Raw genomic sequence first — 8,175 nt, forward strand, 5'->3', positions numbered from 1 at the left:
GACACAGTGATTAGGGGTGGCATGTGACCCAAACTGGCCCAAGGAGGCCAATCCCAGGACTTTTTGTGAGAAATATTAGGAAAAATATGCTGTCTTTCAACTGGGATTACTAGGCTGCTGGGGCATAAGGCATAAGACGTAAATCGTTGGCCGGGCGCGGTGGCTCACACCTGTAATCCCAGCACTTTGGGAGGCCGAGGTGGGTGGATCACAAGGTCAAGAGATCAAGACCATCCTGGCCAACATGGTAAAACCCCTGTCTCTACTAAAAATACAAAAATTAGCTGGGCATGGTGGTGCGCGCCTGTAGTCCCAGCTACTCAGGAGACTGAGGCAGAAGAATCTCTTGAACCTGGGAGGTGGAGGTTGCAGTGAGCCAAGATCATGCCACTGCACTCCAGCCTGGCGACAGAACAAGACTCTGTATAAAAATAAATAAATAAATAAATAAATAAATAAATAAATAAATAAGTCATTGTCATCCATCCTGCCACTGCAGGGAAAATTGCTTCCTGAGAATGAAGTCGAGAGAGGAGGGGGAGAGAGAGAGAGAGAGATCATAATATCTTTTTTTTTTTTTTGAGATGGAGTCTTATTCTGTCATCCATGCTGGAGTGCAGTGGTGTGATCTTGGCTCACTGCAACTTCTGCCTCCCCAGTTCAAGCGATTCTCCTGCCTCAGCTTCCCAAGTAGCTGGGATTAAAGGCAGGCCACCATGCCTGGCTAATTTTTTGTTTAGTAGAGCCAGGGTTTCACTATGTTGGCCAGGCCAGTCTCCAACTCCTGACCTCAGGTGATCCGCCCGACTTGGCCTCCCAAAGTGCTGGTATTACAGGTGTGAGCCACCGCACCGAGCCCCATAACATCCTTTAAGTCTCTGGATTCAGCCATACCTGAACATCTACCCCTTTTTAGCTGAAGCCAGGCTGAGCTCTCCTAGGATAACTCTCATGGTGTCTTCCCATGGCCTTGCTCATTCCTCCTTTGGAAGCAGAATTAGCTTAATCTCAATGCTCAGTTTGGAAGGACAAACTGGGCATGCTTTACCGAGCCACTTCTCCTCCCCTTTCTCTTGGGAACCAGCTCTTCTGCTCCCTTCTACCATAGTTTTATATGATCAGCTCTGCCCATGCAGAAGCCCACTCTCATCCTGAAGTATCTTTAAGGGTATATCACCAAACCGGCCCAGTATGTTTAATTCTGTGCTTCCGTATTCTGTGCAACCATATTTGGCTACATCTATAAGCCACATTCTCCAACATTCACTTACAAGTAATCCTTATAATACTGTCGTGCACTGCATGACAATGTTTCAGTTAATGATGGACTGCATATACAACAGTGGTCTCTTGAAATGATAACACCATATTTTTACGGTACCTTTTCCTTTTTTTTTGAGACGGAGTCTCGCTGTGTTGCCCAGGCTGAAGTGCAGTGGCGTGACCTCGGCTCACTGCAAGCTCCGCCTCCCTGGTTCATGCCATTCTCCTGCCTCAGCCTCCCAAGTAGCTGGGACTACAGGCATGCGCCACCACATCCAGCTAATTTTTGTATTTTTAGTAGAGGCGGGATTTCACTGTGTTAGCCAGGCTGGTCTCGATCTCCTGACCTCGTGATCCACTCCCACACAAATGCCTGTGTGTCACAATTGCCTACAGTATTCAGTACAGTCACATGCTGTGCAGGTTTGCAGCCTAGGAGCGATAGGCTGTACCCCATAGCCTAGGTGTGCAGTAGACTATACCATCTAGTTTTGTGTAAGTAGATGCTGTGATGTTCGCACAACCACAAAATTGCCCAACCATACATTTCTCAGAATATATTGCTGTCATCAAGTAACACATGACTATATTTAGAGACTCCATCTTCTGTACTCTTTTTTCTTATTTTTTCGCTCTTGGTTTACAGCTCAGGACAGGAGTTTGTATCAGTCAGAATCCGCCCGCCTCCGCCTCCCAAAGTGCTGGGATTATAGGTGTGACCCACCACACCCTACCAACATTTGATCTTCTATGCCACAGTAAGTTTCACGTTATTCTGGAGACCACGGCTCAGCAATGTTTTTTTTTGTGATACAAACTGCAGGTCTTTCCAACAGAAACGTTTTAATGTAGGAAACTGGTTAAAATGTGTGTTAGTATCTATTGCTGTATAAAAAGTTAGCTCAAAACATAGTGACTTAAAACAACAATAATCATTTATTGTCTTTCATAGTTTCTGCAGGTCCAGAATTTGGGAGCAACATGGCTGAGCAATTCTGATACATGGTTTTTCATGATATTGCAGTCAAGATATCAGCTGGGGCTATGGTCATCTGAAGGCTCGACTGGGGCTGGGGAATCTTGCATGGCTGTTGGTGAGAATTCTCAGCTTCTTGCCACGTGGGATCTCTCCCAGAGCTACTTGAGTGTCCTCATGACATGATAGCTGGTTTCCCAGAGAAAGTGATTCAAAGGAACAAGGCAACAATGTCTTTTAAAAAAAGTGAGGCAGGCTGGGTGCAGGGGCTCATGCCTGTAATCTCAGCACTTTGAGAGGACAAGGCAGGTGGCTCACTTGAGGTCAGGAGTTTGAAACCAGCCTGGCCAACGTGGTGAAACCCTGTCAGAGCAGTGGCATGATCTTGGCTCACTGCAAGCTCTGCCTCTTGGATTCAAGTGATTCTCATGCCTTAGCCTCCTGAACAGCTGAGATTACATGCACCACCATGCCCAGCTATATATATATATTTTAGTAGAGATGGAATTTTGCCATCTTGGCCAGGCTGGTCTCAAACTCCTGGCCTCAACTGATCCGTCTGCCTCAGCCTCCCAAAGTGCTAGGATTACAGGCGTGAGCTACTGCACCCTGCCAAATGTGTATAGCAGCATTAATAATAGCCAAAATGTGGAAACAACTCAAATATCCATAGACAAAATGTGGTGCATGCATACCATGGAATACAATTCAGCCACAAAAAGAAATGAAATCCTGACACACACTACAATGTAGATAAACCTTGAAACATCATGCCAAGTGAAAGAAGCCAGTCACAAGAGACCACATATTGTATGATTTCACTCCAAATCCATAGAACAGAAAGTAGATAAGTAGTGGTTGCCAGGGCTGGGCAGAGGAGGGATTGGGGAATGACCGCTAATGGGTACGGGGTTTCTTTTTCTTTTCTTTTTTTTTTTTTTGAGGCAGAGTCTCGCTCTGTCGCCCAGGCTGGAGTGCAGTGGCGCGATCTCAGCTTACTGCAAGCTCTGCCTCCCGGGTTCACGCCATTCTCCTGCCTCAGCCTCCTGAGTAGCTGGGACTACAGGCGCTCGCCACCACGTCCAGCTAATTTTTTGTATTTTTAGTAGAGACGGGGTTTCACCATGTTAGCCAGGATGGTCTCCATCTCCTGACCTCGTGATCCACCCGCCTCGGCCTTGCAAAGTGCTCGGTTTGGAAGGACAAACTGGGCATGCTTTGGAAGGACAAACTGGCCTAGCTACTCAGGAAGCTGAGGAAGGAGAATCACTTGAACCCGGGAGGTGGAGGTGGTAGTGAGCTGAGACTGCACCACTGTACTCCATCCTGGGCAACAGAGCAAGACTCCGTCTCAAAATAAATAAAGTGTTATACTTCAGTGGTTTCTGGTATATTCTCAGAGTTGTTCAAACATCACCACTATCTAATTTCAAAACATCTCATTGCCCCACAAAAGAAACCCTGTACCCTTGCCGGGCGTGGTGGCTCACGCCGCACCACCCACCGTATAACACTTTAAAAGGATGAAAGGATGGATTTTATGGTATATGATTTGTATCTCAATAAGGCAGGATGAAAAGGGAGGGAAGGAGAGAGGGCCCAGTTCCTGTTGCACCTCACTGACCGTTGATTACCACCTGGTCAGTTCTGGGCCAGATGGCCGTTAAGAGGTTCATTCATTATCCATCAGATATGTATGGAGTACTCACCATGTGCCAGCTGTTTGTCCTGTTGGATGTATTCATGCACCTGATGGCACATGAGCTCATGCCAATCAACCTGTGTTGATAACCTTAAAAATGCACATTTGGCCAGGTGCGGTGGCTCCCGCCTGTAATCCCAGCACTTTGGGAGGCTGAGGCGGGTGGATTGCCCGAGGTCAGGAGTTTGAGACCAGCCTGGCCAACAGAGTGAAACCACGTCTCTACTAAAAATACAAAACATTAGCCAGGTGTGGTGGTGGCCGCCTGTAATCTCAGCTACTTGCAGTGAGCCAAGGTCATGCCACCGCACTCCAGCCTGAGTGTCAGAGTAGAACTCTGTCTCACAAAAAAAAAAAAAAAAAAAAAAAAAGGCACCTTTACTGTGGGTGACCTGTCAAGTCCTGAGAGCCTGTGATCCTCTGGGTGAATTTGACTTCAGGTCCTGAAACAGTAATGTTGAAAACCACCTGATGAGTAAATATGGCTACAACAATGCTAACCAAAAACCAACCAACAAAAAACTAGAACTATGTCAAGCAGCTGATAGTAATCATTTTACAGTACTGTGATTACAGTTACCTTTGTCTTTTTTCTGATTTCAGATAACATAGTCAATTACATTTATAATGTAAACTAGAAACATAGTGACTTCTGGTTGCATCTTTGGTTTGGTGACCTGTGTTTTCAGACACTGGAATTGAACGTATTTAGGTATGACATCCTATGATACAGTTTGCCACAATCCTCCCCTCTCCTACTGCCTATGCTAGTGCCATCTCTGATTCACATAAACTGCCTGATCCCTGAAGGCATTTGAATTTGAGTCCCCTGATTTATATAATAAAACCCTACAATATACAATTCACTATGTTCCACTGAGATCCTAAAAATGTCCACTTGCCGACAGGGTCTTATTCTGTCACCCAGGCTGGAGTGCAGTGGCACTATCACAGCTCGGCTCACTGCAGTCTTGACCTCCCAGGCTTGGGTGATCCTCCCACCTCAGCCTCCCAAGTAGCTGAGACTACAGGCATATGCCACCACATCTGGCTAATTTTTTGGTATTTTTTGTAGAGATGGGGTCTTGCTATGCTGCCCTGGCTGGTCTCGAACTCTTGGACTCAAGCAATCTGCCCTCTTTGGTCTCCCAAAGTGCTGAGATTACAAGCATGAGGCACTGTGCCCAGCCCCACTTTTAAATTCTTTGACTGGTGGACTTAGAACTATTATTTAATCAGTTCAAAGCCGAAAATTAACATTGAATTTCTAGATAAAATCGAAATTGTTTTTGGCATTCTTCTACGGTTGGGTTGCTTGGGAAGTCAAAAAGGGTTGTATCAAAAAAAAAAAAAAAAAAAAAAAAAAAGCCAGGAATGGTGGTTGACACCTGTAATCCCAGCACTTTGGGAGGCCAAGGTGAGAGGATTACTTGAGCCCAGGAATTTGAGACCAGCCTGGGTAACATAGGGAGACTTCCATCTCTACAAATAGTTAAAAAGGATAGTTAAAAAAACAAAAAACAAAAACAAACAAAAAACAAAACAAAAAGCTAGCTAGGTGTGGCTGCATGTGCCTGTGGTTCCAGCTACTGGAGAGCCTGAGGTGGGAGGATCGCTTGAGCCCAGGAATGTGAAGCTGCAGTGAGCCATGTTTGTGCCACTGCACTCCAGCTTGGGTGACAGAGCCAGACCCTGTCTCAAAGGAAACAAACAAAAATAGAAAACAAAAGGGGCTGTATCTATTGGTTTAAGAGGATACCTTAATATCTCTGTAGATATCATCAGCAGAGGCCAGGCACGGTGGTTTATGCCTATAATCCCAGGACTCTGGGAGGCTGAGGTGAGCAGATCACCTGAGGGCAAGAGTTCGAGATGAGCCTGGCCAACATGGCGAAACCCCGTCTCTACTAAAAAATACAAAAACAAAATTAGCTGGGCATGGTGGCATGCGCCTGTAATCCCAGCTACTTGGGAGGCTGAGGCAGGAAATTGCTTGAACCCGGGAGGCGGAGGTTGCAGTGAGCTGAGATTGCGCCACTGCACTCCAGCCTGGGCGACAGAGCGAGACTCCATCTCAAGAAAAAAAAAAAAAAAAAGCCTGGGCATGGTGGCTCATGCCTGTAATCCCAGCACTTTGGGAGGCCAAGGCGGGTGGATCACGAGGTCAGGAGATCAAGACCATCTTGGCTAACACGGTGAAACCCCGTCTCTACTAAAAATACAAAAAATTAGCCGGGCGTGGTGGCGGCGCCTGTAGTTGCAGCTACTCGGGAGGCTGAGGCAGGAGAATGGCGTGAACCCAGGAGGCGGAGTTTGCAGCGAGTGGAGATTGCGCCACTGCACTTCAGCCTGGGCGACGGAGCGAGACTCCATCTCAAAAAAAAAAAAAAAAAAAAAATTCAGTAGAAAGGGACATGTGGGAAACAGGTGTATCAATGTATTGGTAAGAATGGAGGAAGAGGCTCTAGGCTGTCTCCCTCCAGTGACGGCACTGGAGCCACATTACAGAACTGACCTGCCAGGGAAGGCAGGATGTCTGCCAGTCTGGAAGATGGGGAGGTAGGGGATCACCAGTAGAACTCCTGAGTTCAACAACACAGTTAACCCTTGAAGAACGCAGATTTGAAACGCAGGGGTCCACTTATATATGGATTTTTTTCACCTGGCCTGGTACCGTGGCTCACATCTGTAATCCTGGCACTTTGGGAGGCTGAGGCAGGCAGATCAGTTGAGGCCAGGAGTTTGAGACCAGTCTGGCCAACATGGTGAAACTCCATCTCTACAAAAAATTCAAAAATTAGCCAGGCGTGGTGGCCGGCGCCTGTAATCCCAGTCACTTGGGAGGCTGAGGCAGAAGAGTCTCTTGAGCCTGGCAGGCAGAGGTTGCAGTGAGTCAAGGTTGAGCCACTGAACTCCAGCCAGGGCGACAGAGCGAGACTCCATCTCAATATAAATAAATAAATAAATAAATAAACAAAGGTTACACCAAGTATGCCTGCCTCTCATGCCTCTCTTCCCACCTCCACCACTTCTTCCACTTCTGCCACCCCTGAGACAGCAAGACCAACCCCTGACTCCTCCCCTCCTCTTCGGCCTGCTCAACATAAAGATGACAAGGATGAAGAGTAAATACTTTCTCGTCCTTATGATTTTTTTTTTTTTTTTTTGAGACGGAGTCTCACTCTGTTGCCCAGGCTGGAGTGCAGTGGCCGGATCTCAGCTCACTGCAAGCTCCGCCTCCTGGGTTTACGCCATTCTCCTGCCTCAGCCTCCCAAGTAGCTGGGACTACAGGCGCCCGCCACCTCCCCCTGGCTAGTTTTTTGTATTTTTTTTAGTAGAGACGGGGTTTCACTGTGTTAGCCAGGATGGTCTCGATCTCCTGACCTCGTGATCCGCCCGTCTCGGCCTCTCAAAGTGCTGGGATTACAGGCTTGAGCCACCGCGCCTGGCCATGGTTTTCTTAATAACAATTTCTTTTCTCTAGTTTACTTTAAGAACATGGCATGTAATATATATAACATACAAAATATGCTAATCAACTGTCATTGGCTGGGCACAGTGGCTGATGCCTGTAATCCCAGCCCTTTGGAAGGCCGGGGTGGGTGAATCACTTGAGGCCAGGAGGCAGAGGTTGCAGTGAACCGAGATCACAGCACTGCACTCCAGCCCGGGCAACAGAGCGAGATTCCATCTCAAAACAAAAACGAAAAACAAACAAACAAAATGCTAATCAACTGTCATTGCTAAGGCTTCTGGTCAGCAGTAAGCTGTTAATAGTTAAGTTTTCGGACTGGGCGCATTGGCTCACGCCTGTAATCCCAGCACTTTGGGAGGCCAAAGCGGGTAGATTACCTGAGGTCAGGAGTTGAGACTAGCCTGGCCAACATGGCAAAACCCCGTCTCTACTAAAAATACAAAAATTAGCTGGGCGGCAGGGCGCGGTGGCTCACACCTGTAATCCCAGCACTTTGGGAGGCCAAGGCGTGCGGATCACGAGGTTAGAAGTTCGAGACCATCCTGGCTAACATGGTGAAACCCCAACTCTACTAAAAATACAAATTGGCAGCAAGCGCCTGTAGTCCCAGCTACTCCGGAGGGTGAAGCAGGAGAATGGCATGAACCCAGGAGGCGGAGCTTGCAGTGAGCCGAGATTGTGAGATTGTGCCACTGCACTCCAGCCTGGGTGACAGAGCGAGACTCCGTCTCAAAAAAAAAAAAAAAAAAAAAAAAAAA

The sequence above is a fragment of the Theropithecus gelada genome, chromosome 11 (genome assembly GCF_003255815.1).
Source record: "Theropithecus gelada isolate Dixy chromosome 11, Tgel_1.0, whole genome shotgun sequence".
Taxonomy (NCBI): domain Eukaryota; kingdom Metazoa; phylum Chordata; class Mammalia; order Primates; family Cercopithecidae; genus Theropithecus; species Theropithecus gelada.